The 26,061-nt window shown below is 51.6% G+C and overlaps 1 long non-coding RNA gene across 2 annotated transcripts; it reads right to left on the bottom strand.

The window, feature by feature from the left end:
* Positions 1-1,336: 1,336 nt before the first annotated feature.
* Positions 1,337-25,372, bottom strand: LOC131818785 (uncharacterized). Of its 2 annotated transcripts, none has more exons than XR_009348939.1 (4): positions 25,149-25,372; positions 17,101-20,586; positions 14,921-15,020; positions 1,337-2,793 (listed from the first exon to the last, which is right to left on the bottom strand). It is a non-coding gene; the product is annotated as an uncharacterized LOC131818785 (long non-coding RNA). The 2 variants fall into 2 exon arrangements; XR_009348938.1 differs by lacking the exon at positions 1,337-2,793 and adding an exon at positions 7,242-11,989.
* Positions 25,373-26,061: the final 689 nt, after the last annotated feature.

Genomic DNA, 26,061 nt, shown 5'->3' on the forward strand with positions numbered 1-26,061 from the left:
TTGAAAGTACTGGTGGGTGTCTGATATTTATGGGACTTGTTTCCTTCCAAGGTCTTCTACTGGAGAAAGAAACTTCACACCCACACCTCAGCTCATGGTACATGCTGGGGTCCTTGCTTATCTAGGACAATGACTCTCAGAGAATGATCCCTTAACGTGAGTCAACTCACAATCACAGAGAAAATAAGAAAAGGAAAACGTGACTGGGACTTCAAAAATGGAATGAAGTTATCAAAGTGTTTATCTTCAATTTAACAAAGCATGGATTACACTTGCAACTGCCGGCTTTCTTAGATGATCAAAGCTTGAGTCATCCTGGTTTGGAGAAGGCATACATTTTGTACGCAATGTGTGATTGCTCAATGTGATATCCTTTGCGTAATGTGTGACTCTTATTTCTTGGTCGTAATGATGAAATCCCAGAACCTAAGTCAGGTTCGGTGGGGTGAGGAGGTTCGGAGCCGACGACTAAAGAAAGAATTCTTTTTTTTTTTTTTTTTTTTTTTTTTTTAAAGATTTTATTTATTTACTTGAGAGAGAGACAGTGAGAGAGAGCATGAACGAGGAGAAGGTCAGAGAGAGAAGCAGACTCCCCATGGAGCTGGGAGTCCAATGCGGGACTCGATCCCGGGACTCCAGGATCATGACCTGAGCCGAAGGCAGTCGTCCAACCAACTGAGCCACCCAGGCGTCCCTAAAGAAAGAATTCTTAAGACGGTATTGGTGCAAAATGGTGGTTTATTAAAGCACGGGGACAGGACCCGTGGGCAGGAAGAGCTGCTGCTGCCCCGGGTTGTGAGGAGTGGTTGGTTATATACACAGGAGTTGGGTAGGTGAGGACAAAGGGGTGTTCAGAAGGGCTATTGGGGCAAAGAATACTATCAGGATATTGAAGGCTTAGTTGCTATCAAGTAAAGACAATTGGAAGTCTGGTGGAATGTTACATTCCTGCTATCAAGCATCCTTGTTAATGAGATTTAGGTTTAGAAGAAATTTAACTTTATTTACTTTTCCTTCTACTTCCACCTCCTTCGGTTTTTATGGAGGGGAGGGTAACATTAGGCTTGAGGAACTGAGTTCTGTGTCTTTGGAAATTGGGCTATTGATAAGGTAACTTCTTTGTTGTAATCTCAAGGACATTTGCAAACCAAGGGAGACTCCTGTCTTGCAGGATTGTGATCTCAGCAAGTTAACTATTTATCATTTTATGGCAGTCAGGGGTGCCTGAGGAATGCTACACCTATGGAGGGGAGCAGATGAAAGGGGAGGGGTGCAAGGCGCCAGCTCTTGCTTTGTCCTCAGCCAGCCTCCTGCTCCCTCATCAGTAAGAGTCAAGTTTTGCAAAAACATTTAATTATTTTATCAATTTTCTTAACCCATCAAAATTCAAAACATTCTGTTTTGAATTGTCATATCATTATCTGGTTGATGTTCTCTAAGATTCTGGTCTATTATATTTTTTAATGAATTGTTCATTTTATCAAAATAAGACAATTTTTTAAAAAACATTTTATCTTGAATTCTATTTTTAGTGCTATTAGCATTCAGTACTCCACCCATCACATTCCCGTGTTTACTAAACAACTTCTAGGCACACCAATAATGCGCAAACAATCTTTTCTGTTGTTTTAACTTACTTTTTTCTAGCATGAAAAGATACAGTGAATTTTTCATCTAAAAGCCACCTTCTTCATCCCCATTCTCTACTGTGGTACCAGAGCACAGCACCAAGGGGCAAAGACTCTTCCTAAGTCCATCCATCCTCAGGGGAGTCCCAAACAGACCTATGGCCTTCCAAGTCCCACAAACGTGACCTCTGACTTGCAGGTCTGAGTTGGGGGTCCCTTAAAAATGTATTTGAGCAGAATCATCTTAAGGCTCAGGCAGCTCTACGTTAACAATAGTAACACCACAGAGCCCCCTCTGGGCCTTTCTGTGCTCTAGGCCATGTGCCAAGTGCTCTGGCTGATAGTTCATTTGAGCCTGGCAACATCCCAGTGAGGACAGACCCATGATCAGCCCCGTATTTCATCTCATTTTGCACTGGGAAAAGGGAGGCTCAGAGAGATTACAGGACTTTGCAAAGCCATCCTCTAGAGAGTAGCAGAACGGGCGCTCTCATCCAGGGCTGTACGACCCAAAGCTCTTGCTCCTGGCTGTTTACATGTACGAAGGATCCCTTACCTTCCCTGGGTTGGCCTCTGCTTCTTTCTGGCTGCTTCCGATTTTCCCACTCGTATATGACTTGTATGGATGGTCCTAACGCTTGTCCTAGGGATTCCTGTCTGACCCTCAGTCTCTAGTCTTCCAATTTTGCCTTCATCTTGTTAGTGTAGCTCAAAGGTAAGTGGGGTCCCACGTGGCTCCGTTTGTGTGTGCGTGTGGCAGTCACAGAAACATGGAACCACAGTCACAAAGTACTTCAGAGAACTTCCAAATCCAGGCTCAGATGCTGGAGGAAATGTTACAGGAGAAAGCACGATCTCACAGTCCAGCAAAGGTTCAACACTCCTCCTCTCCATCACCACTCCTTGTGCCTCCTAACACAGTGACAGCTCCCCAAGACTCCCTTTCTCCCCCACTCCCGTCTCCTGGCCCTCCAGATTCTCCCTGACACTCAGCCAGACGCTGCTGTTCCTTTTCTTCCTCATCTTTTCCCATCGCAGCTCTTTATCCTGCTACCAACCTCCCCTCTCAGGTGTCTTCAGTTTTCTCTTTTCCTTTGTCTACTGCCCAGATCCAGCATGTCCAATGGTAGGTCATTGTCTGACTCAGAAAGTGAGACTCCTTGCCCTGGGAGAGAGAGAGAGATTGATTGAGGAAGGTGGAATACTTTTCATCTCTGGGGCACCAGTGAGTTCTGAGCTGGCCTGAGAATGAGGCTGATGGCTTGTCGCTCCTTGCAGGAGAGGAGAAAATGTCTCCAAGTCAGATTTCCTTGCATCCGCCCCCCTTGCTTCTCTGTTGAGACGTCCTATTCCCCGTGCACAGGACCCACTTATTTGGAAAGCTGCCAGCACCCACCCAGCCTGGCAGGCCACCCCTGGGTTCCGCCGGGAGCAGGTGTGGCGGGGGTGGGGCGCTCAGGCCCCATGGCTGCCCTGACAGTGTTTACATCTTCTCAAAGCAGCCAAGCTCCCCTCCCGCCTACAGACTTTTTATAATCGCAATAAGACAACTCTGGGAAAGATCATCTTGTGGGAACTCCGGGGAGTCATCATCTAATCACGTTCTGGGCTGATTTGAGGCACTCATCTGGACCAAATGCCTCCCCACACCCCAGGAGTGGCTTTATGAGGCAGCAGCCAGGCCCCATCAAGCCTTATTGCTTAATTAAAAACAAATTCCTGAGTAACTTATTTTTCTGGTTTTTATTATTTTTTTATTTTTTGTCTTCCCATAAAGCCACCAGCCACACAAAGGATGAGGGAGAAGCCCGGGAGTTGGGAAAGGAAGCGGAGTTTTACAGCTCTGGCTGCTGAGTTGGCTGCCTTGGCTCTCACTGGGGCTTGCCTTTAAAGGATTAAACAGAAAGCCTTCCTGGGGGGATGGGCCTCCATGGTCTTAGAGAGCAAAGGTCAGGGCAGGCAGGCCCTTGGGCAGGACACCTGGGGTGACTTCACCAGTTTATACTGGGATTTATGTTACTTGCAACCAAAGTAGTCCCAACGGATGCTCCATAGACAAAATCAGTGTCTCTTGGTGTGACAGCTCTGATTTCATGGGACCATACTGGAGAAAAATACGCACCACAGTTCTCCTGAGCCAGAGAAGATCATGGGCTTCTGCAGAGGGGAGACAAATCAGGAGTGGGCAATGGAAGAAGCCTAGGGTGGCATCTAGCTCTGCACCTGACCATCTGTGACACCTTGGACAGGCCCCCACTCCTCCCAGCACCATTTCCTTATGCATATAGCCGTCATCATCTCTTCTGTCAGGTGCTGGCGTAGAGCTCCCTAGCTTGGACCCAATCTGGTACTCCTTGTGTCCAGAGACGCCCATTTCTACAGAGAGCTGAAAAAAATAAAAAATAAAAAACACGAGGCAATAACATGACCAGATGTATGTGTGATTCGCTTTGGTACTTTATCCTACAGGCTCTTCTACTTCGTGAAGAGAGAGAGAGAGCCCTGATCATCATGGGCTATATTGATTACAAGACTCATTCGGGTTGTTTGGAAATGACTTTTAGGAAACAGCCCCATGCACCCTGTACAAGGCATTCTGGGAAGGGCTCCAGCCTGTGGATGGGCCAATTGGTAAGGGTGTCAAGAGACACCTCTCAGAAGCACAGTCCTGCCACAGAAGTGGCCCTGAAATGACCACACCAGCCGTGGGCACGCTCGCTGATTCACTTGCTCATTCTCTAAATGCTGACATTGAGCCCGCCTTCGTGCTGAGCCCAGGACTCCAGGGTGGATTTCTCAGACTCCTGGTGGGGAGACAGCCATGTGTTTACTGCGTAGTACAAAGGGGTATGGCAAATGTGGGTACCTGGTATCTGGGCTCTGGTTGAGAGGCCCCTGCCCAGCTTTAAAGACTGTGTCCATGTGTCTGTCATTGCAAAGCACCATGGTTGGCAAAGCCCAAGCTCTCAGTCTGGCTCTTGGAGCTCAGGAACCAACCATTCAGCAACAGAAAGAGCCAGGACAGAGCATAACCTAATGAGACTTACCCTGTGCCTGGCCCTCTTGGCTTCTTTCTACATGGGATAGATATTCCTATTTTCAACAAGGAAGCCCAGACTCCCAGAGGCCAAGTGACTTGCCCAGGCCCATGCAGTGTTTGAGCTGGGAATTGAACTCAGATTTTTCTACCACTGAGTGAAAATCTACAGATACCTGGGTCCCGCACCCAGGGATTCTGGTGTAGTTTTAGGGGATGAGCTCTGAGCTTTGGTACTATTTGAAAAACTCGCTACAGGGTTCTACTATGTGGCCAGGGGTGAGTAGCAGGGAGGGGACTGACTAAGACAGACTGCCTGGAAAGGCCTCTCAGAGAAGGTGGCCTTCAGTGTGATCCTTGTCCCCCCAGGGGCTAAAAGGAGCTGGATATTGATCCAGAGAGAGCATCCTAGCAGGGCTGGAGTAGGATGGCCAATGGCCCTGATTTGCCTGGGACTGTGCTAAACCTGACTGTTCCCAGCAAACCTGGCCTGCAGCTCCAGGATGGGGGCGGGGGGCAATCTGGAGGTAGGGGGCCCGGCCCTACAGGCCTCAAAGGACTGTATTAAGTGCAGAGACCGGGGAACAGGCTCCTTGGCCTCCCTGCCAGAAGGCCAAGAGTCTCTTGCTCCTTGGGCTTCAGGGCACAGCTGAGCCTTTGGGTCTAAGGAAAGAAACTGGGAGGGAGTGTCTCCGGTTCGGGAACTGGAGCCCGAGCCGCCTGACTCCTGGGGACTCATGAGCACTCTGTCTTCATTATTTAGGGCCATGACTTACCTGTAACTCAACCAAGCCAGAATGGGGCTGCCCCCATAAATGGCCCTGGAATGGGGCCTGGGAGACTGGCAGGGCCTCCTTGGAGAAGCATCAGCCTCTGTGAGCGGACGATAACTCTCATTTGCATTAATTAGGCAGCCTCGTAATAGGATGTTCAATAGTTATTGCGGTCTTTAAGTTCCGCAGCAAGCACTGCCCAGAGCCAGCAGCTGGCAGGGGTCCTGTCTTGCAAACCAGAGACCTGTCCTCACCATGGCAGACAATGGGGCTTAAAATACAGAGGGAAAGGGAGCCCTCATGGGTTCTGATTTGGGGAGGGGGCCTAGTCACACCTTGGCTGGGTGATCCTGGAACAGGTGATCTCAGTGTCCTTGGTCAGCACACAGGCCAGTAGGGCTAACTTCTTGGGGGATATTCCAAGGCTCCACCAAGAGTGTGGGCTTGGAGGGGACAGCTTTGACAAGCAACAGGTCCCATGTGTTTGGAAGATAAGACGGGACACTGTTGAACTCCGAGTTTTCAGATGAGACCACGTGGTAAACCTTGTTCCTTTTGTTTTATTCAGGAGACTTAAATTTAACAGATGAGGACACTGAGGCACTGGGAGGTGCTTGCCTAAGGTCACAGAGCCAAGCCAGTTAAGGACATCCCAGGGATGTGCCCACACCACTCCCCATCCCTGGCCCAGCTCTGCCATCTTCCTCATTTCTGACCCTGGACTCCTTCTTCCTTCCTTACCTGCCGATCCGCCCACCTGTCCCCTCTTCTTTTCTCGGAGAAGACCTCAGTGGCTTCCCCTACCTCCTAGGCCCTGCTGGTCTTGCTCTCACCCCCTCTGTTTATCAGCCTGGCAGGCTGGGGTCGACCTCTGCTCACCCAGCTGGACTCCAACCTCACAGGCCACGTGGCTGTGAGTGGATGGTCAGGTGCAGACCTAGGGGGAGGCATGTGAACCTAAGATCTTATTCATGGGGTGGTATATGCACCCCTTAAACCTGTTTCTGTGTATCCCTGAAGCCGACACCGTGGGTCAGGCCACAGATGTCCCTCACAACCCTCAGCCTCCTTACTGGTCTCCAGCCCTCACTCTGGCCCCTCCCTTCCCTGGCTTCTGTCACCCTGCCCAGTGCCCCAGGCACTAGCTGCCAGTCCCTGCTGTCCACTCCAGGCCCTACTTCCCACCTCAGGTTCCTCTGCAGGGGGTCCCTTTCCTGCCTGAAGCCCACTCAGCTCTCTGGCCTCATCTTAAAGTCACTTCCCAAGGGAATCCTGCTCTACCTCCAGACCCGCCAGGTCCCTCTGACATGGGCACTGTGTCCCTCCCCAGCCCAGCCCACACCCCTCATGGCCGCCGTTACCAGCACTCATTGAGAGCCTCCTGCGGACCAGGTCTGTGGCAACCACTCCTTTGTGACAAGATTGCTGACGTCATAGTCCCTGGAGGTCCAGGGGAGAGAGGTGGGAGATGTTAAGGGGGTGAATTTGGGGACATGACGCCCTCGTGAGCACTTTGGGTTTCCCTGCTAGAAACCCCTGATTCTCGGGCAAGAGCCGTGAGGGTAACGGGCATGGCCATCGGGAGCAAGACACCAGGGAGGTGCTTCCCTTTCGGATGCGAGGAAGCAGCCACACTGCGGACTCAGCGGGTCATTGACAAGCACAGTTTTAATCCAAGTGTAACACACACAGCAAGGTCACGAACCCTAAACTACAGCCCGATGAGCTATCCGCCAGTGAGGTGCTCGTGCTCCCAGCCACCCCCCCAGCCCCGGGCCAGCACACCACTGGTTAGCGGCAGTGTAACTAGGAACTGCGTTCTGCTCACACCCCTTCCAGGGAGATGAAGAGCAACTAGGGGTGCTTCTCCTCCTCAGCCACCACAAGGCGGATGTCCCCGGAACAGGGGGGCAGGCACCCGCAGCTCCCCCCCCCCCCCCGCCCTGACAGGGGCTGCAGTTTAATTCCTGCAGATTCAATGAATCTACTGTAAACACCACACTCAGCCTTGTCCCTTGTGGTTAAAAATGAAAGTCAAGAGTAATTTGACTTTGAACTTGGGTTTCCTGAGTGCCAGGCTCCTGATTGAGCTCAGGGACTCCAGGCCGGGTTGCCCAGCACCAGCCCCGCCTGCCTCCCCCTGAACCTTGGGTCCAGGTAAAGTTGGAGATGACAGAGGGGTTTTGCCACGCCTGCTGCAGGTCACAGCTGCCCGCAGTGTGTAAGCTCTCACCTGGCTGGGATGCGAGAAGGACCCACACGGTGTCCAGGCACTGCTGCTGTCTGGGGCACCTGCCTGCCTGAAAGGCTGGGATGGCCTGGGGGTCACAGGACGCGGTGCTGTTCTGCTGTGGAAAGCCACAGTGGGGGAAGGCGTCTGTAGGGGCCAGATGGGGGTCACCATGGCTGGGTGTGGCCACCCTTAGCCACCATTAGGGCCACACCCTCGGCTCGCTGTCAGACTAGTATTTAATGGAACACTTACTACGTGGAGGGCAGTGCTCTAGAGGGCACTGAGGGACAAGGGGTTCAGGGGTGGACGAGCCAGGCCAAGTCTTGGAGTTCATGACGCGTACGTTCTGCTGGAAGAAAACGACAATGACCCAGCAGGGAAGGTTACTGACAGGCGCTGTGTCCAGTGTGAAATGAGGTCACATGCTAAGGGACCGCTGGGGGACTGCTGAGAGGGAGGCCGGCCAGCGGTGTAGAGCTGAGTGCAGAGCAGGGGGCTGCCTTGTGCTCACAGGTCCCGGGAAGGTGGGAGTGGTCTGAGTGGGACAGAGCTGTGGAGAAGGCACGGGGGCAGGACACTGGGGAGCTGGGAGAGGCAGGCTGGGCTTAGGTCCTGGGGGGCCCTTGATGACCCTGGTCAGACACTGGGTTTAGTTCTAAGTGTACTGGGAAGTCACTTGTAGGTTTTGAGGAGAAGAGTGACACAATTGGAGTCCTGCTTCACAACGGTCACCTGAGCTGTGGTGGGGCCACATGTGGAGGCAGGGAGGCCACGAGGGGTGGTGGGAGGGTGGGTGAGAGCCGGCGCAGGGGAGACAAGGGAGAGCCACCAGCACTTCGTGAGAGACCGGCTGGGGGCAGGCGCCAACACCAGGCAGGGGTAGGAGGCCTCCTGCGTTTCTGACCTAAATGGAGAGACAGAGGCTGTTCACTGAGATGGGGGTCGAAGGGGAGCGTCCTCGTGGGAGAGAGTCCTTGATTCTTGCCCAGCCTCTTCAGGTCAGGAGCCCGTTACACTCCCAGGGGTTTGGTCAACCAGCCGAGGTTTCCACTCCCCGGCGAATGTTCACTGAGCACCCATTCCAGGTCAGCGAGTGCTTCTAGATCACTGGGGACACATCAGCCATCAAAACAGAGCCACCGTGAGCTCAAAGGAGCTCCCACTGGAATTAGGGGAGGCCGACGACAAAGCTCCAGATTTGGCAGTGGGGTGGGGGAGAAGCAGGGCTGCCAACATGATCTTCTGAGTCAGGTGTGTGGGGGTTGTGGGTGGGACCAGCTGAGGGGAAAGGTGAGGAGTCCAAGGACGGAGATCAGGGCGTTCCAACATTTAGAAGCTCGGAGGAGGAGGAGGAGGTTCCATGAAAGGACAGAGAGGGAGTGGCCAGGAGGGGGGGGGACTGTCAGGGAGTGTGGGGACACAGGTGCCTCAGGAGGGAGGCAGTGGTTAACGGTCAGCCGCCCTGAGAGGCCACCTGGGATGTGGAGATGGGGAACCCAGCCCTGGGTTTGGGAGTGTAGTTCACCCGAGGGAGACTGCTCCGCAGAGTGGTGGGGAAAATGGGCCACTTCCTCCCCTCTTACCGCACTCCACCCCCCAGCCCAGCCCTGCCTGCCCCATCCTGGTCTGTCCTGTCTCATGTCTGTTCCATCTCAATGCGAGCCATGCGGAGACCCGGGGTTTGGGTCCCTCTTCCTCCCTCGCTACCTTCTCCTCATCAGAGCTCGATCTGACAGCTCAGCAAGCGCCGTGTGTGGGAGGTGCACGAAGGGGAGGCCAGGACACAGAACGGCTGAGCCCGACCTGGGGCCTCGTCCGTGCTGCAGCCCTGCTGGGGACACCAGCCCCCACACTCCTCTGTGCATACCCGTCTTTGCGTCTGTCTACTTAGCAACACTCGTCCTTCACAGCTCAGGAAAAACTACCAAGAATGTTATTGACTCTAATTTTAATTTGTCTAGCACTCTTGTTAATGATGTCTATTTAAGACATCCATTAAAGGCCCACGAGGTTAATTAAATGGACAATTCCAATACAGTACTATTAGAACCCCCCATCAACTTAATATTATAGACATTTAACAGATGTCTTAATTAGACATTATAGCTAAGAAACGCAAACTAAATTAAAATGAAAGCCATTGTCCAGAAAGACAGCTTTTTACCATAATTTATGGCTTTTTGGGGGAATGTTCATGTTTACTCTTCAGAACCTGAGAGATCTATCACTGAAAATCTTTTCCAGCATCCGGAAAACCCCATCCCGAGAGTCCCAAATCTCAAATCACAGTCCAGGTGTCAGAGCTGGAAGACACTTGCGCCACCATCTGGGATCCACGATCCTCACACTTCAGTGACCGGAGGAGCCAGCTGGGGTCTGACAGACCCACGAAGTCGTCTAGGCCCCTGGAGTCTGACAGCAGCCCAGGAGCTGGCTGCTTCGAACGGGTGTCCTGGTGACATTGATGCATGTGCTGGAAGTCCCAGGATCCCCCTTCAGGAAACCCTCATCTGGTCTCATGGCCCCACTTGCCAATTGATGACACGGAGGCCCCCAAGCATGTCAGGACTGGGCGAACGGGTCAGCAGGATTCCCCACCTTGCCCCGTCCCAGGGGCTTACAACTTCTCTAACACCTCTCCCCTCCCACGGAACCAGGCAGGACCTGAAGCACCTCCTATGGGTTTGAGATCGGTAGCCAGAGCTCTGCCACCCGCTCCCACCTTCCTTCCTGCTGGCCCTGAGTCTCATGGGCAGGCGTTGTCCTGGGGCCTCCATGACTGCACTCCATACAGTGCCAGCCTGGTCCTGAGCTTCAGTGTCCCTCTTCACATCCCACAGCAACCTGGATTGAGCCCCCTCCTCCAGGGAGCCTCCCTGTCCACCCTGCCCCGTGTGTGCGTCTCCTCCCCCACCACTGTCCCTGTGCCTGAAGGGAGGGTGACGGAGGAGCTCAGTGGTTTGCAGAAGCGAGGGAAGCCGGCAGTGGAGAGGCCGCTGGACCTAAGCTCCTGGCTGAGCCAGTCATGGGACCCAGTGTTGAGGGGAGCTCAGGGCCCAGCCGCTGGACCAGCTGAACCGGCTAGTGGTGCCAGCAACCTAGGCAGGGCTGGGGTCAGCCAGGCCAGTGTCAGGACGGGAGCCAGGCTGGCTACTGCAGCCTTTCTCAGGGGCTCTGCTAGGGGCTCCTGTTCTGGGTGGGCAGCTCCACCACTGTTCTGGACTGAATCATGTCCCCACAAATTCTGTCAAAGCCCTCATCCCCAGTGTAACCGCACTGAGAACAGAACCTTTAAGGGGGCAATCACGGTGAAATGAGTCATACAGTGGAACCCTAACCTACAGGACGGGTGTCCCAGTCAGAGGAGGAAGAGACACCAGATGGCTATCCTTCCCTGCAGGTGTGCACTGAGGAAGGCCACACGAGGACACAGCAAGAAGGGGCCAAGGAGAAGGCTCTCACCAGACTCCAGCCAGGAGGGCACCTTAAACTCGGACTTGCAGCCTCTGCAGCGGTGGGGAAGGATGTTCTGTTTACACTGCCCGTCTGCAGTTTGGTTAGGGCAGCCCCAGCTAACGCAGGGGCCATGACCCGTGCTGCCCTCGCTTCCTCCTCCAGGTGCTTCGTCCTTTTCCTCCCCTGGAGGCGCCTGTCCTCTGTGGGCCCTGCAGGAAGTCTCAGTTCCCCACATGCAGTCAACTCCAGGGAACGTAAAGGGCCCACGGGCCCACTCACTTTTTGGAGAACAGTGGGTGCCTGGGCTGATGCGTCCTGGCCTTGCGGCTCCTGAGTCCCGTCCCCAGGTGGTCACCACTCTGCTGCTCCTTGGGCCTCTCTGGTTCCTCCAGTGTGTGAGACCAACAAGTGAGGCTGACGTAGCTGTCTCCCACAGGCCTACATCTCCAGTGCCACAGCTCTACTGGGGTCCTGCTCCTGGGGCAGTGGAGGTAGGAGCCTGGACTGCAGGCTACCACAGCACCCTCCACAACCGGCCCTGTGCCACAGCTGTGGGGACGTGGCCAGCCCTGTTCCACCGCCGGAGGCCTCAGCCTGGTTCTGGGGAGCAGCTGGTGTGGCCTCATTAGGACGCTCACTGAGAGCCAGTGTCCTGCCTAGCCTGGGACCTCAGGGGCACAGTCCTCAGGGCATAGGACCCAGTGACCCTAGGTGGGCTGTGGAGATAACAGGGCATCCTGGAAACAGGCGGGCACAGTGGCAGCTTCATGGCAGATGAGCGTTCTTGTCAAGTGTCCTCGGGGAAGCGGGGAGAGAAGGCTACTAATGAACAGCCACTCACAGAGAAACTTGAGTCTGCACCCTGAAAAACATTTCACAAACCAAGTGGCACCAATGGTTCTGGAAGCAGTTGTATATTTACACATTGGCTGCCAATTCCCTACAGGGGGGTGGGCAGGAGCGGCACCAGGCTGTGCCCCGCGTGGCACATTCGGATGGGCGGAAGAACGAGCCACTTTATGGGGAAGGCAGCGACTTCCTCAGTGGGAGCCCAGGTGATGAGGGGACCGCGTTACATACTGAGAGCAGGGTCCTCTCATCCCCGTGGTCAAAAGCATGGCTGGGTAGCTAGACAATGGGTTCAAATCCCAGCTCAGCCCTCTCAGGTGGTGAGGCCCTGTGTAGCGAGCCCTGAGGCTGAGCCCAATGTGGCAAACCCAGGCTGTCAGAGCACAGGCGTCCGTGGCCAGCCAGCTGCCCTGTCCCCAGCGGGGCTGGGACCTGAGACCTGCAGCACAGGCAGTGATGGCGGCAGTGGGAGAGCATCTGAGCTGACCCTGGACCATCCTGACGAGCCGCGGACCCCACACAGATGGACATGGGCGCACCCCAAGCCTCTGGGAGGTGCAGAGGCACTGAGTGAGGGCTTCCTGCTCTCCCATCAGAGTTGGAGTTTACAGTCCCTCCCCACGGCCTTTCTCCTCCAGTGCAGGGGCCCAGCGGGACATACGGACAAAGCCAAGTGTCTGGACCCGTTGCTTCTCCTGCAGCAAAAACAAAACAAAACAAAAAACCTCATGGACTTGCTGCTGGTTGGTTCCCAGCAACGTTTCTGCCCTCACCTGGTTGGTTGGCAAACGCTGACTTCTCAAAGGAACAGGCCATCCGTCCTTCTGAGCCATGGGGCTTCCCAACCAGCACACAGTGGAAGCCAGCCCGCCCATGCCCTGTCCCCACTCGGGCCTGCCTGCGAGCGCCTCACCTAATGCCTGGTAGACACAAGGCACACAGGCTGAGTCAGACCGAAGAGTCAAGGCTTCCGGCGGCAGCACGCAGCGAGGACCCTGTTGCGGACTCTTCAGGACATGAGAGCTTGGGAAGAGCTATAGTCTTGTTCCCCTTCAGCCCACCCTGGAGCCCAAGAGCCACGGCAATGAGAAGGAACTGTAGGTCGGAGCTCCCTATACTGAACGACCACTGCAAGCACCAGCTTACCTGGCATCCTGCATCCTGGCCCCGGCCCCATACTACTTTCCAGAGCCAGTGAGCCCAAAGGCCCTCTGCGACTTCACCATACACTCTCCAGCTTTTTGGAAACAGCAGTTAGGTCCAAGAGTTCCACAGGGGACGTGACTTAAACTAACATGTCAGATGCTCCAAGCCCCTGCCCTCGGGAAGCAGGCACCTAAGGGCAGCTGTCTACACTATAGAAGTGGGACTGCCTACCAGGGACAGCCTCCAGCCCACCTCCCTTCCAGCCAGGCTGGGCCATGGGCTCGGTCCTTCAGCAGGACCCCCTTATCGCTGACACATGTACTTTATTATTACATAAACAATGGATTCATTACAGAACACTCAGGAAACAAAGAAAAGGATAAAAGAGAAACAATAAAAACCTAATAATGCCACCAGTCAGGTCAACCTGTGCCGATCCTGCCAGGATTTTCTCTCACGGGAGCAATGCACACCCGTTGTCACGTAGAAACAGACACCCCTCCATTCCCTGACTTTGCTCAGTAAGGGACATTTCTTCCCGGATGATGAACTGTTCTTAACTCCGATGTTAATGGGCTAGGGTGATCTAGAAGCAGAACCAACCCAGTCGTGTCTCCGCTGAAAGGTGGGCATGCAGGTGTCCCCGTTTTTGGGGTCCCAAACAGCTGTCTCCGCAGCAGAGAGCTCACAGGTCAGCTGTTCACTTCGCTTTGAATTTCTTGGCAAATCGCTCACTTGACCAAAACTGGAATTTGCTTCCATAAATGCAGGAAATGAAGCCATCAATTTCTACTGCAAACACACAGTTCAGCTTGGGGATAACTGGGAAAAACAACAACAACAACAACAACCAAGAGAAAAAGGACAAGGGGGAAAAAAAACCATCCTGACGGTTAAGCTCACGCTGAAGCACAAGACCTTCCTAAAATGTCTACATTAGACATTAGAACGTAAGCTAGTAAAGAACAGAGAGTCCACAAAGCTCAGCAGCACCAGGACAACAGGGTGTTTTTCTGCCCTAAGATTGATGTATTCAGATTTGGATATAACTCAACACTAATTTTTAGGATCAAATGCTCTAAACCAAACTCCCAGAAAAAGTGCAAAAAACAGGTCTCCCCGCATAGTTTTCAGACTGACTCATGGCTTTATGCCGTGAGGGCACCCAGACACCACTTTCTGAGGTCTAAAATGAGACAAGAACATACAAGAAAACAGAAGGAAGCAGCAAGAAAAAGCAAACTCCAAAATAAAGGAACAAAAGCCTCCCACTGTGGTTTTGCAATCTCAGATCTGCTGTTAAGGGGTGTGGAAATGTCGACAGCCCAGATGCTTAGGCTCATCTGCCAGAACAAGGAGCTCTGGCACACCCAGCAGGGGAGGCTGCACCTGCTTTCCTGGAACCCAAAGGGTTACCGGAAAGGGCCAGATCCTGGAACCCCAGGGATAAGCACTAAGCTAGCTCCCCTCAGGGTCTGCTTATCTCCACTCCTTGGGGCAGGGCAGGAGGTTGGGGCAGGGGAAGATCTCAGTCATAGAAACAGACCCTCGTATCTGGATGCGCAGCCCAGAAGCCCTCCCCCCAGTCCTATCTGGCTGCGGCTGCTGGCTAGTCTCCAGATGCCCTGGGGAGAGCCCTGAGGGCAGGGGCACTCTCAGCAGACGTGGAATGCAGGACCAGCTGGGATCTGCAATCTGTGCTGACCAGAGGAAGCCAAATGGACTCACTGAAGCCACGAGGAAAGGGCCGACAAAGCCAGGGAGGCCACAGGCCACACACCCTGAGACAGTTCCGTACCTTTCAGGTGGTCTTCTTCGGTGAGGATTTTGAAAATGTGCTGTTTCCTGTAGGAGGATTCCTGTAACACCCACATAGGACAGGCATTTGGATTTCGTGACTGCAAAGGAAAAGGGCATTCAAACCCTCAGCCTTGGGGGTGCTGGGCAGCCACAACCAGCTAGGTGGGGGCGGTGGGGAGTGGGGGGCTCCTCAGCTGGACAGGGACCAAGCTGGATGAGAGTCCAGGGTCCCTGTCCCTTGCCTATGGCTCTGTAGCCTCTCAGCTGTTCTGACAAGATGTCCTTTGGAGGGTCTGCAGCTACAGGGGTCTTGGGAAGGACTCTGGGGCCAAGAGGTCACATGTATGTCCAGCACCACCAAGATCCACAGGTTGCTGGGATGGGCCCAAGTCTCAGCGATGGGATCTGAAGGAACAGCAGTGCATCACATCCTTCCCACGACCCACCAAACTCTGGCCAGAATGGGATCTTGCTACAGGTGATGAAGCAGTGACTGAGGTGAACTGCCACCACAGGCAGCCGGCCCCTTGGCTCTCCTGACCCATGTCCCATGTAGCCTGCAGACAAGTCACCAAGCACCTGCCATGTACCTGGCACCGTCTGAGGTCGGTGCTGGGCGCGAGGGTGAACAAGACTGTTCTCGGTTCTGCTCTCAAGGAGCTAATGTTCTAATGGTAGGAGGGAATGTATGCCACATCAGACGACTGCATTTTTTTTTTCATTATACAATGATATTTATCAATATAATTTTTTGTTATACAATGATTTTTGTTAATACAATTTTTAAAATTTTTTAATTTATTTTCAGCGTAACAATTGTTTTTGCACCACACCCAGTGCTCTATGTAATCCATGCCCTCTCCAATAACCAACACCTGGTTCCCCCAACCTCCTGCCCCTTCAAAACCCTCAGATTGTTTTTCAGAGTCCATAGTCTCTCATGGTTCACCTCCCCTTCCAATTTCCAACTCCCTTCTCCTCTCCATCTCCCCATGTCCTCCATGCTATTTGTTATGCTCCACAAATAAGTGAAACCCTATGATAATTGACTCTCTCTGCTTGACTTATTTCACTCAGCATAATCTCTTCCAGTCCCGTCCATGTTGCTACAAAAGTTGGGTATTCGTCCTTTCTGATGGAGGCATAATACTCCATAGTATGACTGCATTTTCTGATCATAGTAATTGTTATGAAGAAAATACACAAGGTCATGGGGAGAAGGTTCACTGTTGTTGATGGTAAGCCCTCGGGGGAAGTGAAGTGTGAGTTGGAACCTGAATACTGAGAAGCAGTCAGTCTGTGACACACAGAACTCTGGGCAGAGGGAAGGAGCATCAGCAAAGGCCCGATGAGGGGCCAAGCCTAGTGTGTGAGAAGCAGAAAGCAGGCCAATGTGGTTAGACCTGGTGCTCAATAGAGCCAGAGGGGCCTTTTAGACCACAGTAAGGAAACAGAAGACAAACACGGCCTGAGTTTTGGCCTAAAACCTACCCTTGGGCTGCCTGGTTGGGAAGAAGCAGTGTGCCAGCAGGGGGAGGGCTAGGCAGCTTCTACCGGAATTCCAGGGGCAATGGCGGTGGTTTGGATTCAGGAGCTAGGACGTGCAAATGGAATGTGCTAATGGATCAGGGAAGAAGAAAGGTGTTACCGCCCAGGTTTTGGGTGAACAACCAGTGTAAACACTGGTACCATGATCGGAGCTGGGAACACCAGGGCAGGGGCTGATGTGAGCAGGCTGGAGTAGTTCTGGGTATGGACAGGTTGTGATGCCTGCTGGACAGGGGGGCAGCTGTGTGCAGGGTGGCTGGATGAATGACGATGCTCAGGGTAAGGTCTGCCCTGGACATGACACTGGGAGCTGGGAGTCCATAGCTGAGACTGAAAGCGGGGGAAATGGATGAAAGGGACTCTCTGCTCAGGGCTGAGGACATGTGCCAGCAGCTGCTGTGCCCCGTGGGAGAGTAGCAGGGGTCCCTGTGTGGAAAGGCACACAAGCCATTGAGCGTGCTTCCAAAAAGTGGCCAGAACTGGCTCGGGTAGCTAGTCCTCTCCCACCCTCAACGCTGGTGATCTGGAAACGTCCACGTGACAAGAGTGTGTCTAGCCCTGTGGCACAGAGCCACGCTGCTGAGTGATGCTATGGGTGTTTGGGGGACCGTGGGCTCATAGGCAAGGTACCTGAAACGAGAGCCCCGTGAAGATCTGCCTTCAACAGCTTGTTCTGAATCATGTGCGGCTGCCTAGAAGGTAAGCAGAAGGCCTCAGTGTTGACCATGAGCGAGAGTTCTGAAGGGGCACACAGGTCTACAAACTTCTGCAGCCAGCTGGCTCTGAAGGCTGCATTCACAGTCATTGTAAGCCTTGGGTTCTGCCCCAAAGGGCAGGACTGCAGGCATGCAACTCACGTGTCTGGTTTGAGACCACCGCACAGGTCCCGGATGTACTGCTTCCAGAGTTTATGTAAGGGGGAAAAAGACTATCTGTGGCTAAGGTAGAAAGAAGTAAAGAATTAAGCGACATGAGCTTGGGATTGTGACATCAACAGGGCATAGAGCACAGCCTGATGCCAAGGAGCCCTATCCAGGTCATGGGGAACTGGGTGCAGATCCTAGTTCCACAGCAGATAACCCAACAGACTGACATCTGCGTCCCCCTCCTGAACCTGTTTCCGCTGCTAGAACCCTCCTGGTGCCCCTACATCCTTCCTGCTGGCTACATGCAGCCTGGATGGCCAGCACTCCAGCAGACCCCTCACACCACAAGGCACCCTGCACAGATGGGAGCAGCCGGGTGCTCCCAGGGCAGCACTGCCCAAGTCTCTGCCACACCAGCCCAGGGGGCAGGATGTGCTCATCTGGACGGCTTTTCATGAACTAAACTTATATCTTGCTTCACCATTGCTCTCTGAGATCATCTGCTACAGGAGCCAACCCTGAGGGGAGCAGACAGGAGCTGCAGGCTGCCATACACGTCCCCACGTAAGGGACCAGGTGTGTCTGAAAGGTAGGCCAGTGGTGGGATGCCAGGGAGAGACCAGGTGAGAGGATCTCAGAGGCTTTCCTCTGGGGTCATTATTATGGGTCCTGGTGCCTCATGGGGAACCTGTTATAGGAAACTGTTGGGAAACCTCAGGCTCAAACTCAAAGTGCGTTCTACCTGTGTAGACACCAGCGAGGGAAACCTGGGCAGGCAGTGGCCCCTTCCTCCACCCGCAGAGCAGCTCTCTTTGCAAGCGGGGTCCCAGACACAGTGACTGACTGTGTCTGTGGGAGGCTATTTGGCTGCAGTTCTTGGAGCGAGATCTACAAACCGGCCGATGACGAGCATGTGCAGAAGCATGACCAAGGAGCGATGCAGTGTCAGCTGGAGGGAAGAGCACGTCCTCCCAGAGTGATGCGTCCCTTTCAGAAACTTCTGAAACATGCGGGCAGCATGTTCTTTGGCAATAAACCCAGGGGATGATTCTGCCTAGTGCTAGTAAAAGCTATAAAGAGTATATACAAAGATCCATAAGTTCCTCTCTCTCTGGGAAAGCCGAAAGACAAACAGCCTGTTGCCATGGGTAACAGACTCACTTCCGGTGGGGGCACATTAGTTAAGGCTAGGACAGGAGCCAGACAGTCAAAGAGCAAGAGCCTGGCTGTGCCTTGCTGTGAAAGCCAAGTGCAAACCCAGCTTGAGTTGGTAAAGGGAGGCTGCCCCCTTGTGGTGGCAGTGGGAGAAGCTCTCTTAGCTTCAGGGGAACTGGGTCTCCCAAAGCTACACCCACTCCAGGAGGAGGAAGCTGCCTTTGGGAGAAAGGCCCTGGCATACCTCTGCTGCTCTGGCTTAATGTCAAAGAGGTGCAGCTCCCTCCTCTGCCTGCAGAGAGGCCCTTGGATTTCTTTCTCTTCTCCTTGTGCTTCTGGCGAGTGGTGTACTCCAGGACCACAGCCTTGCGTTGCAGCTGGTCCTCGCGGGCTTGCTGGCTCATGTGTGGCGTGTTGTGCTTCAGGAAGGCCCTCACGAAGGTCTCGGCCTGCTGGGCTCCCGGAAGCTGCATGGGGACAGGGCGGCAGAGCGCCCACTGTTCTGGTGGGGGCAGCCGCAGACCCCAGGCCCTCCTAGACACTGCAGGTGAGGTGCCTTCCCTGACCCACCTGCCTCCCGACTGAGCCCCACACAGCCTCTCATCTGCTGAAGGTGAGCTCCCCGCAGCTGTCCAGATGTGAAAGTCACCCTCAAATACCAATTCAGACGCTGCACAAAACAGCCACGTCAAAATTCAACTTCCTACTATACATCTCTGAGGTTATTGTGAAGGGATTACAAAGAAAAAAGCCCAAATCCCTTAACATTAGGAAGGAAAGACTTCTTAGATCCTTGGCAGGGTGGAAAGCTTGAGAAATGTATGCTAACAATATTTATTCAGTCACGACCAGATGAAGGCAAGCTATGGCCTCGAAGGAATTATCTGAACACTTGTGAAAACAGTACCACCTGGTGCCCCAGGGTGGGCCACACCTTGGGGGCAGGAATGACATGGTGCCCATGTGGTAATCCCCTTTACTTGGGTTTGACCCCATGGATGTGTCATGGCTACTCGCTAAGTCTTCTCCTGCAGCACTTAGCTGCAGAAGAAAGTACCAATGCATCTCAGCCTCCTGAGCTCACTCTCTCCCAAGAGCACAACGGAACTTGACCGTGACTCAGCACAGACTCCTAGGACATGTGGGCAAAAGAACTGCGTTAATAGTGTGAAATTCTTGAGAGAACTTCAAATGTCACTGCCTTTCACGTAGGGAGTTCCACTGGTCTACTCCTCATTCAGCTGCCTGCGTCCTAGGTCGGCCACAGCCCAGGCAGTGTCTATGCAGGTCCTGCCTCTTGGCTGGGGATTTCCTGACCCCCTGCTGCACTAAGAAGGCTGTAAACCCTGGGAAGCTAATGTGTCAATAATCACGCTCTCCCTTATGGAGAAGCGGGCAGTGAAGGGATGATGTGATACACTCGACCTTCAAGGCAGCTCACAGTCAGGAGGGCAGTCAGCTTTGACTTTGCACCTTAGATACTAACTAAAGATTCATTATCGTCAGTATTATTACTGTGACATGGCAATTACTTACTTTTTAAAAATACCTAAGTGGCCTTGTTCATGAAGAAACCAAATAAAAGTGTATCAGTTTTTCAAAATCTTGATTTCCTGTTAACTCCCTCATTAGGAGTCCCCAGTGGAGCTTCTGCCAAACTGACAAAGCATGTTGGCAGCATCCAGATATAATCCAGAAATTCCACTTAGGAAATGTGATCACCTGGCCTCTTCAAGAGTGAAGGGTACGCAGTGACAAAGTCAAATAACAGAGCTCAGCAGGGCAGGTTTCAGGTGGGCATAGCCAGTGTCCCCTACACAATGGGAGAGGACACACGATCAAGAGGTTTCAGTTAATCAAACAAGGGAGAAAGGCCAGCATCTGGAAATAGGCTGTCAGAACAGCAGATTTCAACGGAGCCCAACACATCTACTGGAAGGATGAGAAGTAAGACATGGGAAGGACATCTAACGCAGTGCTGGGGATCAAGCCATCCTTGTCATCAACTCTGCTGCTCCCAGACTTCCTGCCATCCACTGTATCTGAACATTGAACTCTTTGGCCTCTTTCTGAGAAAAGGCATGGTAGACCACACCTGGGGGATTCAAACGAATAAGAAATGATAATTCAGGTTGGGCATGACTATAAGACTCATGACTTTTCTAACTATGAAACTATGGTTATTTAGACATAGAAGACAGGGCTGCTACAGAGAGCAGAGGTTTCTAAGCTTTCTTGGATGCCTCTTATTCTACCCTCTGGCCACGCATCCTAGGAGTTACAAGAGTGTGCTTTCAAACAGTGCTTCTCTGGGTGCCTGGGTGGCTCAGTCAGTTGAGTGTTCAACTCTGATTTCTCCGAGGTCATGATCTCAGGGTCCTGGGATAGAGCTCTGTGTCTGGTTCTGCATTCCAGGTGATTCTGCTTGAGAATCACTCTGTTTCCCTCTTCCCCTCCTGAGTGTGCTCTCTCTCAATTAAATAAATAAATAAATAAATAAATATTTCATAAAAGTTATATGATATCGATTCCCTGCATGCAGATGTTGGAAATAATTACATTCTGTTCACTGTAAGATGTTTAAAAGATTTTTCACATATTTATGTCCATGAAATTGGTGTGTGTCATAAGATACCTGGGAATAAACCTAACCAAAGAGGTTAGGATCTGTACTCGAAGAACTACAGAACACTCATGAAAGAAATTGAAGAAGACACAAAAAGATGGAAGACCATTCCATGCTCTCGGATAGGAAGAATAAACATTGTTAAAATGTTTATACTGCCTAGAGCAATCTATACTTTTAATGCCATTCCAATCAAAATTCCACCGGTATTTTTCAAAGAGCTGGAGCAAATAATCCTAAAATCTGTATGGAATCAGAAGTGACCCCGAATCACTAAGGAAATGTTGAAAAACAAAAATAAAACCGGGGGCATCATGTTACCTGATTTCAAGCTTTACTACAAAGTTGTGATCACCAAGACAGCATGGTACTGGCATAAAAACAGACACATAGACCAGTGGAACAGAGTAGAGAGCCCAGATATGGACCCTCAACTCTATGGGCAAATAATCTTCGACAAAACAGGAAAAAATATACAGTGAAAAAAAGACAGTCTCTTCAATAAATGGTGCTGGGAAAACTGGACAGCTATATGTAGAAGAATGAAACGTGACCATTCTCTTACACCGTACACAAAGATAAACTTAAAATGTATAAAAGACCTCAACGTGAGACAGGAATCTATCAGAATCTTAGAGGAGAACATAGGCAGTAACCTCTTCAATATCAGCCACAGCAACTTTTTTCAAGATATGTTTCATCTCCAAAGGCAAAGGAAACAACAGCAAAAATGAACTTTTGGGACTTCATCAAAATCAAAAGCCTCTGCACAGCAAAGGGAACAGTCAACAAAACAAAGAGGCAACCCACGGAATGGGAGAAGATATTTGCAAATGACAGTGCAGACAAAAGGTTGATATCCAGGATCTATAAAGAACTCCTCAAACTCAACACACACAAAACAGATAATCATATCAAAAATGGGCAGAAGATATGAACAGACACTTGTCCAATGAAGACATACAAATGGCTCTCAGACACATGAAGAAATGTTCATCATCACTAGCCATTAGGGAGAGTAAAATCAAAACCACATTGAGGTATCACCTTATACCAGTTAGAATGGCCAAAATTAGCAAGACAGGAAACAACATGTGTTAGAGAGCATGTGGAGAAAGAGGAACCCTCTTCCACTGTTGCTGGGAATGCAAGTTGGTGCAACCACTTTGGAGAACAGTGTGGAGATTCCTCAAGAAATTAAAAATAGAGCTTCCCTATGACCCTGCCGTTGCACTCCTGGGTATTTACCCCAAAGATACAGATGGAGTGAAAAGAAGAGCCATCTGTACCCCAATGTTTATAGCAGCAATGGCCACGGTTGCCAAACTGTGGAAAGAACCAAGATGCCCTTCAACAGACAAATGGATAAGGAAGATGTGGTCCATATACACTATGGAGTATTATGCCTCCATCAAAAAGGATGAATACCCAACTTTTGTAGCAACATGGACGGGACTGGAAGAGATTATGCTGAGTGAAATAAGTCAAGCAGAGAGAGTCCATTATCATATGGTTTCACTTATTTGTGGAGCATAACAAATAGCATGGAGGACAAGGGAAGATGGAGAGGAGAAGGTAGTTGGGGGAAATTGGAAGGGGAGGTGAACCATGAGAGACTATGGACTCTGAAAAACCACCTGAGGGACTTGAAGGGGAGGTGGGTGGGAGGTTGGGGGAACAAGATGGTGGGTGTTAGGGAGCGCATGTATTGCAGGGAGCACTGGATGTGGTGCAAAAACAATGAATACTGTTACGCTGAAAAGAAATTAAAAAAAAAAAAAGAAATTGGGTATGTCATACAACAATGGTGTCCTTCACTGGTGAAACACAGGTCTTTCTTTAAGCTAAGAATATATATTGATCTATGTAGTTTCAGCCTTAAAAACTTCCACACTCCTGCTTCTACTTAATTTTCTGATAAAGAAAAACATGGCTTTGGGAACACAGTATGGGTGTAAATGCAAGATGTATAGCAGAAAGGCCTGGTTTCAGGTCCAAGAGACTACAAAATCTGATTCACACAACACTCTATAAATTCCACCCCAGCTCCCTTGGGCTTCCTGGAGTGCATCTGGACAAGAAAACCAAAGCACTTATATTATACAATATACACAGTATATTAATTATATTATATTGTATTATGTACAGAGTCTTGTTTTGCTTCAAATGCAAGAATGGTGTTAAAACCTGTTTCTAAAGAGCAACCCCAGGATGACTTTGCTTCAACTGTCACAGGTGCTTCGATTAGACTTGAAAGTCTTTTCTGGAATAAACTACATCTAAAAGTTACTGAGCACTCATTATTTGTCATGCACCTGGCTAGAAGCTACACATTTTATCTCGTTATATTTTCTGAACAATCCTTTAAAGTAGACATTATTCCTATAATGCACATGAGAAAGCTGAAGCTCAGATATGCTGAGACCCATAACTGGATCACAGAGATAGGGAGTGGCAGAGGTGGAGATGAACGTAGTGGTCCAAAGACCAGTTTTAATGGTGTCTATACTCCCCTGCTTACAACTGCCCTGAGGGATTGCTCCCTTCCTTGACACAGCTATTCTCTGATCAACTCCCAGGGTCCTGGGTTATGATACCATTCTTCAGCATGCTCAGATCAGGACGTAGTAACGGCATTAGGGTTTGAAGCTGACAGCTAAGAAAGAATTCTTGAAACCTCTTTTGTACAAAAAGGTGGTTTTATTTAAGCTCAGGGACACAACCCATGGGAAGAAAGAGCTGGACCAGCGTCATGAAGAGTGGCCCTTTACATACTTTCAGGTTGGGACAGGGTTAGGGATGGTGGAATTTTGGAAGCAAGGTTTCCAGGGTCATGAGAGGGATAGCTATTGTTAAAAATAACATGGAGGACATGGGGAGCTGGAGGGAAGAAGTGAGTTGGGGGAAATTGGAGGGGGAAACAAAACATGAGATACTGTGGACTCAGAAACAAACTAAGGGGTTTGGAGGGGAGGGGAGGTCAGGGGTTCAGTAAGCCTGGTGGTGGGTATAGTGGAGGGCACGTATTGCATGGAGCACTGGGTGTGAAGCATAAACAATGAATTCTAGAACAATGAAAAGAAATTTTTAAAAAAGTGTCATTTATTACTATCTAATAAAACCTGAGTCATGAGGCCCTTCAGAAGTCAATCCAGTGGTCAATATGCTTGGGAGATGATTGCCTACACAGATTTTCGGGGGCTTAAAATAAAGGAAATTTCCAAAAGAATTTTTTTTTTTTAAGATTTCATTCATTCATTTGACAGATAGAGATCACAAGTAGGCAGAGAGGCAGGCAGAGAGAGAGGAGGAAGCAGGCTCCCCGCTGAGCAGAGAGCCTGAGAGGCTTGAACCCAGAACCCTGGGATCAGGACGCTACCCAAAGGTAGGGACCTAACCCATTGAACCACCCAGGCACCCCATCCAAAAGGATTTTTAGATGTTAAAGTACATTTATAGGATACTGGGACGGGGTGGGGCTAGCACTGCTTTATGCCCTTAGCAAAATGTCAACATCAAGGCAGTTGAGTCCCTAGAGGAAGGCTACTCTCCCTGTTTCAAGGACTTGCCAATGGGCTGCAGGGAGTAAGGAAATTTAATAATTTTTCCTCTGCCTTTGTTTTCCACATCACTTTCCACCAGAGAAGAGTCATTCACAGAACAGTTGCCAGGGCAGGAACCACCTTCAGCACCTCACAAAAGGGGAAACCAGGTCGCAGAGAGGATCGGGGCCTTTACCACCGTCAGCAGGTGGCAGGCAGCGGCCAAGTCGGCCCAAGGCCCTCGGCCCTCCTTTAGCACACTGAGCGGGCCCCAGGGGACCTGCCGCCAGCTCTGACATCAACCTTCAGTGCAGAGACTGCGCCAGGCCAACAGAGACTCCGGGCCTCGGTTTCCCTTATGCAAGGCGGGACAATTCCCCTAGCAGTTTCAGTCGGTCTCCGCTGCGAACCGGTCCACCTACCAGCACCAAGTTCCCGACCCTTTACATCCCACCCCTCCCCGGCTCACAGGCCATCAACCTCGCTTACTCTTCATCCTCCAGCCGCTTCCGGTGCGTTCTGATGACGTTTCCAAAGGGCGACCCTCTCTCTTTACCTCTCTTCACTTTTCTCAGCAGCCCTCGGCCATCAAAACTCTCGTTAAAGTTTGGGCTAGAGGGAGGTATTGTGCCCGAGCTCGCGCGCCACGCTAAGTCGCCAGACTGACACGCTGCAACTCTCACCTGGAGTCGCAGGCGCGCGGTGGCGTGTTCTGTGACGTCACTGACGCGCGCCGACCTACGGTGGCGCATGCGCCGGGTGGAGGCTCCGCTACACCGCAGGCACTGCTGGTCTTGACAGTGTCTCCTTCGTGAGGCTTTTTCAGCTCCCGTGTACTGTAGGCGGGGGAAGGCCAGAAACCCCGGGGCTGTGGTTCGGGCGTGTGGACTGCTTGTGAAGAGCTGGAGTAGAGCGGGGCCAGCCGACCCGAAGAGGACTCCGGGGACTTTGGGTATCGGGGGGACTACGGAAGTGGGACAAAGATGGTGGGAATGAGGTCCATGGGGTCGCTCATCAGCCGTCTCTGCAGAGTAGCCGAGGCCCTGAAGTTGGCATGGACGGCTTAGGCTCCAGTTTTGTCCTGCTCTAAACTAGCTGTGTGACCTCGCTTAAGGCACTTCCCATCTCCAGCGTCCCTTTTCCCAGCACTCTGAGTGGGTTGGGTCTGATAGTCTGAACGTTTTCTTGAGACCCAGAATGTTAGTTTCTGTCAGGAAGTCAAAAGGCAAGGATCTGATGCCCATTGTTCTGGGGAGGGGTCAAGAGTTGCGGCTGGGAGGCCAGTGCAGACGTCTCCGAAGTGACCTGGTGTGCAGCACGGTGCAGCCTTCGTTTCTGCGGAGTGCGGGTCAGGAGAGCAGTATAGCCTCTCCACTTTAAGTCAGTGGGTCAAACTTCCAGT

This window comes from Mustela lutreola, chromosome 16 (assembly GCF_030435805.1).
Source record: "Mustela lutreola isolate mMusLut2 chromosome 16, mMusLut2.pri, whole genome shotgun sequence".
Lineage (NCBI taxonomy): Eukaryota > Metazoa > Chordata > Mammalia > Carnivora > Mustelidae > Mustela > Mustela lutreola.